The following is a 13,230-nucleotide window of genomic DNA, read 5'->3' as shown; positions in this document are numbered from 1 at the left end:
ATCGCTTCCTCAGCCACTGTGGTCACCATAATGACCCAGACAGTGGCCTGTGGGTGCTGGTCACTGGGAAAATCTGAGAGACCTGAAGAATGTGGTTTTCAAAGAGCAGAGAACAACATAGCTCCAGAGACAACTCGAGAGAGAGAGAGAGAGAGAGAGAGAGAAAGAGAGAGAGAGAGCGCACATCCATGCTTTTGTTCTTAAATGTGTACATCCAGATATATGTATATCGAAAGAATTTATTTTATCTGTATATGAGCAAAATAAATAGCTGAATGATTCAATGAAAGCATGTTTGATTTTATATCACTTAATAAGACTCATTTCTTCCTTGTATAAAAGGCATCAAAGCCTAACTCAAGGGGTTTGTGTGCGGATTAAAAGAGATAATATTTACAAATTGCTTAATATAAGCTGGTGGTGCTATTTATCTTATGAATGATTTCTTTTCATTATGTATTTTGGTAGTATTTATTTTTACTTCTTTGTGGTAATATTTACTGATTTTTACATATTGTCTAGGCTTAGATTTCCCCTCTACATGTACATTTCCTAACACAGGGGACTCAGTGTCCATCCCAGGCTCTCCCCTGGGAACAGAACACCAGTGGAAAATATGTCCGACCTCCTTCAAGCTGGCCTGCTCAGCGCCCAGCTCTCCATGGGGCTCCTGCAAGAGCTCCTTCCTGTTTCTCTCTGGCTTCTCAGACACACCCCACCACAGTGTAAATCAAGAAGTTCATGATGGTCTGGTTCTGCCGGTGGCGCCTTCACACTGAAGCGAGCGGTTAACCAATGCGGCCCCCACAGAAACTACAGGGTGGGCTCCTGAAGGGGAGTCAGAAATTCTTTCTATGAAAATGCAAAGCACGACCTCATAAAAGAAACCCACTGCGGGAAGATGAAGAAATGTCAGTTTGCATTAAAACAAAATAGGAGCACGAACATTTTAACCATCTGGCAAAAGACCTTCCCCTACAAATGCACACAACTTGCCAGGAAGTTTGACAAGAACTCCACACAGCAATCTTTGTGCCCTAGTAAAAACTTTGAGGAAATCCAGGGCCAGGTGTTAGTAACTGGTTTGCTCCAGCCGCCCATCCCTTTTGTGCCATGCAATTGTCTTTGTTTTACTTTCAACTGAACTGTCTTATCATACAGTAGAGCCTGTAATACCATCGGAGGGAGATTGAAATAATAAGCACACATAAGCTGAATAAAATAATACTGGTATGAAGTTTTTGTGAGAAAGAAAAGCTTTGTGATGGGCAACGTCGGCTAGGTTCTGCTGCAGTAACAAATAATTCCAAGATCTTAGTGACGTAACATAACAAAGATTTGCTCCTCACTCCCTCACACATTCAATAGGGAAGCTCTGTTGATGGTGGTCACTCAGGGCCCTAGGAGGTGAAAGCCTCCATCAAGACAGTGCCCTAGTGATTACTACAGCATGGGAAGGAGTCAAGATGAATGCACTGGCTGGAAGTGACACAGGTCCCTTTCATTCTCATTTATTTCATTGGCCAAAGCAAATCACAGGGCAAGGTCCACTGTCAAGGGAAGCAAGGAAGGGCACCCTTATCCTGTGTCCTCCAATAGGGGAACCACACAGGGCTCCCAACTCTTGAGTGCCTGATATGTGCTTCCCTCATCTTCTGGTCTAAACCCTTTACAAAGATTAAACAGCCAAGAGCAATAGGCCCTGGATTCTAGTGTTCTGTCTGTGGTAGGAGCTGAAGGAGCCACTCACAGTACAGTCCTCTCTGACACTGATTTCAAAAAATTAAGAGGTGTCTTCTTGTATCCCTGGTCTCCCCAAATGAGCCCCCTGTTGAGCTTCTTATTATGTACATCTGCTATCTACTGTGTGTGCCACGCTAAGCAATTCACTTACCTCTATAAGCCACAATTGCAAGGATAAGGTGTAAAGATGAAAGCTCAATAAATATCAGTCTCCTATTTCCACACCTGCCTTCTCAAAAGTCTGTATCATATGAACAACTCCCCACTTGTCATATTGACTGCAGAGTTGTCCACATACACTGGTAGAGCTCTAAAAGACTAACGCGTGGATCTGAAATAGCCTATATTCATGTCAAAATCAGAAGACTGGGCCTTTCCAATTTGCTACACTTTGTGACAAGTTATATGAATCACAGTGACACAAATTTTGAAGATGACAGGCCACAGCTCCTTTGGGCAACTTTTGAAATATACAAGATCTAGAAAATGCCCCCAAAAGGACCCATTTCTGAACACTTGCTTCCCCCAACCCTGTTCAGGGTGGCCGCATGGCGCTCTCCTTTTTGGATTAAATTTTCTTAACAAATCCATGCCATTGGTATTATCTGCATTTTACAAATAAGGAGATGGGAGCTTTGGGAGGCAATTGGTGTCTCCAGTAAGAAGCTGAACTCAGTCTGAAACAGAAGTCCATCTGACTCTTGAATCCTGCCTTTTCTCTCCTTGCCTCCCTTTTTCTGAGAGGACATGCTTTAATGTTGCTTTTGATTGTGCTTAGTATTGTTTCAGATAATTGTCAGAGAACCAGATTGGTCACAACTCCCCCTCCCCCAACACTAAGCTGGTGCTGAGTTAAGATGTTCCAACACCCGAGGATTCTAGACAATGATGCTATATTTCCACCTGGCATCAAATGGCTTCATTCCAACAGGCTGATTTTGACATAAACCACACTCCTGTGCTCATAAAATTTCTCACGAGTGGTCTTCTGGTTCTGGAGCATGAATCTGATATCAACCACCTCTTTGCAGTTAAGCCAAATCTTGAGGTTTTGTTAAGGTTTCACTCTGAGTGAACTTGCCAATCAGAGTGAAACTAGGGTAGAGAAAGGGGTCCTAAGCCACAGAAGTGGGAGGAAACAATCTGCTTTGTCACTCAAGCACAGCAGAGCTTCTGTCTTGGGCCAGAGGGAGCCAGAGGAGGAGAGAAGCTAATCAAAGTCCTTACTTAGTCTATACTTAGCATTGTCTAAATTCCTGCAGCTTGGTCTGTGGGCTATTCCTCACTTTAGGAATTGCCGGGAATTTCAAGTCATTGATAGAGCCCCATTCAAATGTAATGTGGTGAGAAAAGCCTTGACGGTTTAGGAAATTAAACCTCAGAGAGATGAAGATTCTTCTTCAGGGCTCCACTAAGAGCAAAGAGCAGAACTGGGAAAGTCCAGGGTCTGTCCCATTACACCATACCGTCATGAAGATGACTGTCAGAAGCAGGAAACTCAATGGTGATAACCAACCTAGAGTTGGAAGAAGTAGGCTAGTCCTAGTGAGTCCTCCACTGGGCATAAACTCTTATCCCTGCACAGGGGATGGGAACATAAACCCTGGGAACCATACCCCCCAAAATTCTGTAATAGTTGTGCTCAAATCTACGAACCAGAAACAAAGAAACGACTGTAAGAGTGTATTTGTGTTTGTGTGCATACGTATTTGGAGTTGCAAAAATAATCTTCATCTATATACTGGAGGAGTTCACTTGTAAAATAAGTGATCTTAAAGAGAGTTGGTGACTAACCCAACTCACAAAGTCCTCCTTTCTCTTAAAATACAAGCCATGATTGTTCAACAAGACACTGGTCCTGGATACAGATGGTTGGACCAAAGGTTGAAACCAGGTCCAGGTGGAGCCTATGAGATTCTCTCCTAGGAATCTGGAATTGGGATTCAGTGTTAAAAATCTGGTTTTAGGTACAGTTAGGAATCTAATGTTCAATTTCCTGATCTTGTGCTATGTGTAGAGTAGGAAAAGCTGGGAAGTGGAAAAAGAGGAATTAATCAAAACAGATGTGCAGAGAAAAGCAAAAGTGAAAGACAGAGAAAGGGAGTCCTGTTGGATTTCTTATGTTGCCCTACTCCTGGTCTACCCTCTTGAGACTTGGGTATATTTAGTGCAGGATTTCCTGAGACTCTCCTGCGTTCTGATAGGTCATCATACCCTGTGCTTCTGTCCCTCCCCAACTTTTTTTAGTTAGCTCAAAACATTTCTATTAGTTGCAACCAGCAGAATCCATGAGGGCAATGGGTTTTCTGTTTTGTGCCCTGATGCCTTCTCAGTGTCTAGAACAGTACCTAGTATACTGAGGAATAAATGCTCAACAAATATCTGTGAAAGAAATTAAATTAGAAACTAACCTAATTAACATCCCTGGGGGGTTGAGGGAACAGCTTGAGCATCTCTTTCAGCTAATTTGCAGCTTGCCAAATTTTTCTGTATTCGTGCAATGGGGCAAAGCTATGTCCAAAGAGGCATATGTTGTAATCGTGTTGGTGTCCACCCCCCACGCCCTCATTCCAAGGATACATGCTTGCAGAATTTGTTGTGTCTGCAAAATAATGATCTACTTCCCTGTTGCAAAGACTGTTTTAGACATAAAGAAATGTGTTGCAATCATGATTACTATCATTAAATGTATGAAATGCCACAAAATAAGGAAGATGAATGAAGGATGGTGAAAGAGTAAGTGAACAAGAGGTCAAGGCTGAGTGTTTAAGAAAAATTTCAGATGACTTGAGGCAAAAATTGGTTACAAGAGGCACCAGGTGACAAGAAGAAGTAGGAATATGGGAATAATATGGTTCAAGGATGCAGCAGGGGAAAAGGCAAATAAGCTAGAGGGAGAATAGCTGAATCTAAGAGTCACAGGGATTTGGTACCTGGGATGGAGGGGTAGTGGGTGGTTGGATGGATTCGTGAATAAATAGATAAGTGAATGGGTAGAGGGAGGGAGGAGGGAGGGAGGTATGACATTCTGGAAAAATCAGAACTTCAGAGACAGTAAAAAGACTGTGGTTGCGAGGGAGGGAGGGAGGGAGGGAGGGAGGGATGAATGGATGATAGATGTATGAATAGGCAAAATTTCTGCTATATTTTCTTGGACAGCTCAAGAAAAAAGAGATGCAACAGTTGGACTGGGATGAAACAATTACCTAAACTGTTAAGTGGAAGTAGGTTGGGTTATGCTGCTGGAAGAAGAATCTCATGCTATGGAGTCTAAGTAATGTATGCTGGAGAACAATGACTAAATGACTGCTCAACCTGCCACACACTAAACACTCGTTCGTATTTATGGTCTCATAATCACAAACTGCTTAGCATGATCAAAGAGTATTTCATGTCAAAAAAACACATACATGTATCAGTAAGACTGATGGTTTTGTGACCACCAATACTCATGTGGAGAGAGAAAGGAACTACTTTGCTTTTCAAAAAACAGTCACAATTGCTCCTATGCCAGAGATGGCCAGTGGACTACCAAGGCGACATAACTGACAGGTCACTGTATGGTGATCAGAAGTGAGATGAGTCACCTCTGGGATGAGGTGATTAAGTATTCACTGTCATTTCTCCACTCTCTCCTATTTTTGCTGAGTCTATGAAGGACCAAAATAAAGATGGCTGTGATAGAAGACAGAAGGAGGCTGTGCTCCTGAATCTCTATTTGGAAGGGAGCCTCGCAACTAGACACATTCATACTAGAAACTATAGGAATAAGAAATAGTATTGTATTATGGTAATGCACACATTTTAGAGCTGTTTCTTAGACCTTGACCAATGGGAGTCAAATGTAGCTAATTTAAGCATCTCCATTGGTTTCTAGGTCAAATTTTGGAGAAAAAGTAACTCTAAAGCCAACCCTCTTTGATCTCTGGTTGGGAAAGGAAAAGAATGAAAGAACATTTATTGAGTACCTACTATGTGCCGGTATTGGGATTAAGCACTTTCTACAGAACATATCATTTAATACTGACAATAAATCTTAGGGTTAGGGCTCATTTTCACCATTTGAGGTGAAATGAAGGTCAAGGGAGATTAAATGACTTATTCAAGAAATCACAGCTTACTGATGGGAGTTTAGAAGTCATGGTTGAAGCAGAAACTAAGGCTTCCATGTTGGATGAAATAGCCTACTCTGGTTTGATTCTATGAGATGAGTCAGGAATCATTGTAATTGTATTTGTTGAGCTATAAACTGTTCAACCCCTCTTCATCTATGAAGTCCTTTAAATATTTTCAATAAATTCAATTCAATACAACTAATACTTATGAGGATTTTACTCAAGGCCAGGAACTGTGCTAAATGCTGGGGATTGTACTTCTTGAGAAAGCAAATCCCACCTTCCAAGTTGCTCAGAGTCTCCTACAGAGTGATGGCTAATGGATGCGCATGATACTGCAGAGTCAAGGTTAAAAAACAGAGCTCTGGACAGTGTGCAGAGGGAGCCCCTAGGAAGAAATGCTGGTCTGCACTCATGGGACGCTCCTCCCACTGTCTCTGTCCTGACGTCACCATGCCCACGTTTGCACCCCACACCAGCACACCCCACAGGTGCCTCTTCCTTCCTGAGCCATGAGAATCAGAAAGCATTTCCAAAGCCAGGAATGGCCAGGAGAAGCCCCGCCAATGACGGTTGGCTTGCCAATGACAAAAACCCAACCTCAACGGAGAGGAATGTGTCCACCTACTATGGCATGCAAGGAAGAATCCTGTAACCAAATCGTGAGGTCAGGGAGGCCTGGGGGAATACCGGAGCCAGGGACCCACCTGTCTGAACGTCTTCTTTCTCCTCTCTCCTCACTGAGGGAAGCCCAACGCTGACAAGGTTTATATTCCAGAACTTCCACCAAAGGAAAGGGACTGAAACATCCTAATCCAAAACCCCTCGGGAGAGGATTTTCTTGGCTGAGCTTGAGGGCAGGTGCTAACCCATGGGTGGGCAAACTTTTTGACTCAAGGACCACAATGGGTTCTTAAACTGGACTGGAGCGCCGGAACAAAAGCATGGATGGAGTGTTTGTGTGAACTAATATAAATTCAAAGTAAACATCATTACATAAAAGGGTATGGCCTTTTTTTTTTTTTTTTTTTTTTTTTTTTTAGTTTTATTCATTTCAAACGAGCCAGATCCGGCCCGCAGGCTGTAGTTTGCCCACGGCTGGCAGCTAACCCATGGGCTAATCCAGGGTATGAGTGAGGCCAGATAAAAATGGCACCTCTGAGGTGGCCACAGGGAGAGAAGAAGGTGGGAACAGAGTTTCCAGGAGAAGAGGGAAAGCAGGTGCTGAGAGACAACCCCATGAATGTCCACAGAATTTGAGAAAGAGATTCATAAGAACACTCTAGAACATGTGTGACCATTTCTTGCACAAGGCTCCCTTTTAGGTATTCAGCAGCGTGCAAACTTCAATCTTGGGGGGAAAAAAATTAAGAGCCTTATTAGAAAATGATAGTCAGTAAAAGAATTTGGGAACATCATTACTTCTTATTCCTTAATATGCAATTCTTATTGATATTTCATTACATGCTGTAAAAATATGAATTCTGTGGTGTGTTTTTTTAAAAAAAATCTGGGACCATGTAAGGACACTGGGCGAGGCCCTTTCAGCAACAATGGAGCTTTAAGTACTTGACAATTTGTATGCTGTCGGTATGGAAGCACTGAGCCGCACAAACCCCACAGCTGCATGTTTATAGTTCAGACCATCTCTGTGAATTGCATCCTTATGTTCTGTATTTTAAAAGGCCATTTCAGCTCCTACTTAGCTTCCACTCAGAAATACCATTCAAATCAGGTCTGCGTGCCTGGGTGTGTTTTTTCAATCCACACATTGTCGGGACCGGCCACGGCAATTTTCCCCATTGTGCTCGTTCTGGAGACCCTGCTCAACGGTGAAATTCAGAATGCTGATTGTCAAAATGCAGGGCCCTGTGTGAGCTTACGACTTCAGTGCATTTTAATGGTGAGCAAGGGTTGGGCAAAAAGAAAACCAAAGAAACCATCCGGTTTTATGTCTCTGATTTCTGCAAGACATAGGTAGTGCCCAGTGCTGCAGAGTTCAGCCTCATAGGGAGAAATACCGGCTCAGGGGCTGGACAGCAGAGGGTTACAATCCTGGTTTTGCTACCTTTTCTCTATGAGACCTGGGCAAATTATTAGGTTGAACCATGTGGAATTGAGGACAGTTGACTATTTTTACCCACAACATGGAAATTTCACACAGTTCAACCTAACAGCTCACCTTTTCAAGCCTCATCAACAAAATGGGACGAATAACACCCACCTTCGGATAAGGACGAGGATGACACTGGATGATGTGTGTAAAGTCATAAACACTGATACACTGATCTTGGCACATGAGAAGCCTCTAAAACAAGTTAGCCATTATTGTGGCTGCTGTTACTTAGGTAAGTGAAATAACATCATCTTCATAACAACCTGTGTGATGGGTACTGTTGTACCCATTTGGCCGATAGGGAAATTGAAGCAAGAAGTTATAAATAATTTGACCACAGTTACACAACAGATAGACGGTAAAACCGAGCATTCGATCTGATGTGCCCGACTCTAAATTAGTGCTCTTTCCATGGCACCCAGCGTGTCACGTGTGCAGATAGAGTGGTTGTGACTTAGAGTCACGAAGAGGCGTGGGAAGGCGTGGGCCCAGAGGTCAGAGCACATGGGAGTTAGCGTAGACAGGTCTAGGCCACGGGGGCTGGCCTGGAGGGTGGGCTGGACAGCGAAGAAGCCAGTGGTGTTATTTTGAATCCTAGAAAAGATGTTTTCTTGAGCCTTCCATAGATTCACAATGGATTCATGGAATTCCGATGCAGGAAAGGGTGAGAACAAACCCTTTGTGAATGATGAAAGGGCTGCGATTCTGAGTTTCCAAGAAGGCCCACTAGATTGTAGAAACAAGTCATCCAGTTACTAGGAAAAAGATATTCTTTTACTTAGATTTCTGTAAAGGGAGCAAACATGAAACTGAGGTTATAAATAACCTACAAATTTCACTAAAATGTGACAGTTTGTCCCCTAATATGAAGTCAGGATGTGTTTCATAATGTCCCCTTGAGAAAATTAAACTCCGTATATGTTGGTGGGACTCTTTTAGAAATGTCACAATATATCAGTGGCTAAAATCTTTTGACCAAAGATTCAATATTTAGGAAACTATTTTAAGAAAATAGTTTTCTCTACAGAAAGAAAAAACAAACAAACACCTCACTTCAACAAATTTATAATGTTAAAAATTGGAAACACCATACCTGACCCAGCATTAGAACTGAAATTAACTAAATTAAAGCCTACCATTTATCGTTCAAGCAACAAGAAAGATACAATTATGAAAAATAATATATCTTTGCTATAGCTGTAAAGGAAAGAAGGAGGCTGCCCAGGTGTATGTAACCTATGCATGTAAAACCCTTCTTGCCTCAGTTTCCTAACCTGAAAAATGGGTATAATAATACCTATCATGCACAGTTGTCTGAAGATGAAACTATTTAACATGTAAACAATAATGATACAACAAGGATGGCTAAAACCATATTAGAAATAAAACCTTAAGTATAAGGAATAAAAAAGACTGACAGGAAATGCTTCAAAGTCCTGAAAGTTTTAGGTGAGGGTGGTAAAAAGAAGAGATTTCTCTCCCCATTATTTGCTAATGTCTTGAATGTGCATGCATTATTTTTATAATGGACAAAAACAGATTTGGAATGAGAGACTCCACTGTCCAGTGGTTCTCAAAGGGCAGGGTTGAGAAGAATCGCCCGGGATGCAGATTCCTGGGCTGTACCCCAGAGATTCTAACTCACTTGGCTTTAATCTCCTAGGTGACTCAGGAACTATATTTTGAGAAATGTTGTTAAAGTGAATTTCAGACACAGGAAGAACTATTGCACTTAGTGATTTTCAGACTGAGTTCCTCTGGAGTCTTGGGGGTCCCCCAGGGATGAAGAAGAGTCCAAATGAACACAAGTTGAGAGAGTTGGAGCTTCTCACTGAAACCAATGCCCTTCACTCATGTCTGTTATATGTGTTAGATTTTGGTTAAATATTTAGTTGTGTGTTTTTTGAAGATTGTGCTTCTAAAAACCAAACTCAAAGACCTTACAAACCATTTAACTCCATTTTCTGAGTTCAGAATGGAAGTGGTTATATCACCATTTGCTTTTGTACATAACTGGTTGGGGGGAGACCTGCTCAAGTGTTTTTTATTTTTTGTTAAGAAGTTAAAATCGATGGGTTTTAAAGATGGTGGTGGCGGAGAGGGTTGTTTCTAATTTTCTCATTTTGGGTTAGAAACCACCACTCTGCCTTGACGGGTGCTGGCTTAGCCGTAGCTGAAAGTGTCCTGTTAACTGAGCATCATTTCAGCCCAAATTCATGCAGAAAACAGAGACACACATTCCGGTTCTGAGGACATGCATTTGCAAACAAGAAATCAAAGCCTCAGCTTGTACTAAATACTAGAATTATGTTGTAAGATAAATACATATGCAGGCTCAAAGGGTGGCTGGGAGACTCCAGAGAAAAGAGAAGCTGCTCTTGAGCCTGTGACAATGATGGCGTATAAAAGCTTTGTGACCTTTATCATGAATAATTATAGTTTTAATAATAATAATAGTAATAATAATAAGAAGAAGAATACCTATACCTGTAAAACACTTTAATAAATAAAAAATTTCAACTTTAGAAAAGCATGTCAAAATGACTGCAGGTTCACGAGATCTAGATGAACAGCCCAGCTCTCCTCTCCCCAGAAAGGACTGTTACTCTGTGTCCTGCATGACCCCTGAAGTCAGTGTCATGATGGAGCCCAGCGAGGAACATGCCCACAGAACATTCTCCATGCTGAGGCCTTGCTGCTGTAGGAGGCAGAGTGGCTTTGCAGAAAATATGACCAGAGAATCTCCAAGAGAGTTTGAAATGTATATAATAAGAAATGAGTGAATGGGTAAACGAATGAACAAGTAAACTAGTCCATGCAAGGCCTGGCCGCTTTGCCCCACAACGAGACCATCTGGAACACCAGACGTGGATTGGGTTACAATGCCACTGACCACTGTCTCCAGGGAAGTGGACCTCCCACCAACATACGTGTCCCTGGGCAGAATCTGGTTGGACGCCCACCTCTGAAACAGAACCACTGGTTTTCCGGCCAGCAGACCAGTTCCTTGAAGCAGTCAGGGGACCAACTTAAAGAGCTACGTTTATGAAGTGAGGGGGAATGTGGGGCTGGAGGCCAAGAAGGACCAAGCGTGGTTTAGGAAAACCCGCAGCGGCGGAAGGCAAGCCCGAGCCGCCGAGGGACAGGAGGCTGGCGGGGAGCCAGTGGGGCCTTGCTGAGGGCTTCAAGGACCTGCAACAGCTGGCTTTGAGCAGACAAGGAGAGGCTGAGCAATAAAGCTCCAGGTATCACACGGCAGAGAAAACAAAATGAAACTAGGTTTGGGTCACTATTGATCTCTCTTGGGTCATAGGGCTCTGCGAGGTGAGGGGGAGCACACAGTCTCTTGACACCTTCTCAAAGGGCTGGCATGACTTTCTGGCTTCTTTTAGGCGCACCACCTCCCAAACCGACATGTTTTCTCCAAATTAAGAAGGGAAGGCTGCTGTCAGGCCGTCAGCATGCGTGTAGGAAGTAAGAAGCAATGCACTGAGGGGCTGTGGCCAATGTAATACTGACGCTGAATTTCAAAGCCCTTTGCCTGCCGCTTCAGAAGAGAGGATCGCACACGAGGTGAAAACCTGTTAGCCTGTCAAATGTGTGCGCATTTGACAATCTAGGAAATAAATGGGTGTGGTCAAAAGAAAGGGCCAGGGGGTCTCAGTCACACCCACAGGTGGGTCGCACCCCTGAGTGGTCCACTCCGTGAGCTGTTTGTCTCAAGGGAAGCAGGGTGGCAGGACAGTGAGGGCTGAGCTTCTCTGGAGGGTCGCTGTGGGAATTTCATGCTGAGGATGCTATCTGTGCAAGTTCCCATGGAGTTGGTGTTGACCACACCCACATATCTCCCCCGCTCTCTGACCCATGTAGAATCACCAGCTTAACAAAATGAGAAAAGCTTGGGTGGTGCTGCTTAAAAGAAACCAAACTGGGGGAAAAATGTTTTAAATGATGCGTTCTGAATGATCAGTTTGAATATGGGCTTGTTGACTAACAGCATAAGCCCATTCCTTCGATTATGGAAGTCTTTTGCTATCATGAACTTTTGTGCCTGCTCCTTTCCCCATAGCAACAGCCTTCCTGCTGCACTCGTCCATGCCTATCTGCCTGGTGCCACCCTCTGTGCCAAGGGGCTTTGCTCTTCAATGTTCAACTGGGATTGAGCCTAGAAGCACCGCCCTTCCAGACTATGGGGATTTTCTGCTGGAGGTCAGTGAAAATTCTAGTAGTCTGTCAAGAGATCATATATTAAAAGCAGCTGGACTAATATGTTAACTCCACAGGCCCATTTTTCTAGAGGACATGTTATAAGGGCAGTTCGATTCTCCAAAGTTATTCTAACTTAGGGACCTTCCCAGTTGGTTTCTGACAATTTCTCTCTCCCCTCCCCTCCCCTCCCCTCCCCCTCCTTTCCTCCCCTTCCCTCTCCTCTCCTCTCCTCCTGCGCTTACTGTTTCTGATTTATCTAGCAAGCCTTATTCCTCTTAGGGCCCCATATCCCTTCTGAGAATTCCATTTCTTCTCTCTCTCTCTCTCTCTCTCTCTCTCTCTCTCTCTCCCCAGAACTGACTGGAGCACAGTGTTCTCCTGGAACAGTTGTTGGTTTCAACGTTTATGAATTTTCTAAACACCAGGCACAGCACTGAGCCCCCGCCTTGGCACTGGGACAGAGCCGAACTTCCCTCATTGGAGTCAACGTGCTCAATCTTGGAAAGGTAACTCCTTAGGAGAATGAATGCAGACACATACTGCATTCATTTGGGGCTAGGAATCAGATTTGTTCCGTTGATGGTTCAAGATAACTCTAGATGCTTGAATACTGATACTAGAATTGATATGCCTTGAATAGTGTCACAGAAAGGCTTGGGTAACTTTTTGTTCTTTTGAGGGAGGGAGTGTCTCGAAACGAGGTTTTTGATCTGGTGATTTGGGCCAAAGTGTTACTAGAGCTCCTCCCTAAGGCTCACTAGCTAGCACTGCTGATCTAAACTTGGGGTGACCTGAGACAACTCTCCCGCTTCCAGCTCCTGTGCCTGCCCCCACAGCACAGACATGGGCTGTCTGTGCTGACCACACGCCGTCTCCTTTAACTACCTGCTGCTCTCTACTTGCAGGTTGACATTCAGAAGCTTTTATCTTTTCTTTTCTTTTTTTTTTTTTCAGTTCAGAAGCCCATTCATTTATTTCAATAATGTTGATAACAGTGTCATTCCCATTAGCACTGTTTAATAGCCTTCAAATTTTTTCCCACTTCTT

General features: G+C 43.3%; 1 protein-coding gene and 1 long non-coding RNA gene across 2 annotated transcripts in view; both read right to left on the bottom strand.

The window, feature by feature from the left end:
- The window catches only part of WWOX (WW domain containing oxidoreductase), a 933,211-nt gene that overhangs the window by 115,383 nt on the left and 804,598 nt on the right, over positions 1-13,230 (bottom strand). The window lies entirely within an intron of this gene.
- The window catches only part of LOC107184492, a 123,261-nt gene that overhangs the window by 19,318 nt on the left and 90,713 nt on the right, over positions 1-13,230 (bottom strand). The gene's annotated exons all lie outside the window — the stretch shown is intronic.

This window comes from Myotis davidii, unplaced genomic scaffold (genome assembly GCF_000327345.1).
Source record: "Myotis davidii unplaced genomic scaffold, ASM32734v1 scaffold391, whole genome shotgun sequence".
Lineage (NCBI taxonomy): Eukaryota > Metazoa > Chordata > Mammalia > Chiroptera > Vespertilionidae > Myotis > Myotis davidii.
Note: the sequence above shows the minus strand (reverse complement) of the source record. Positions and strands in the feature narration are given on the sequence as shown.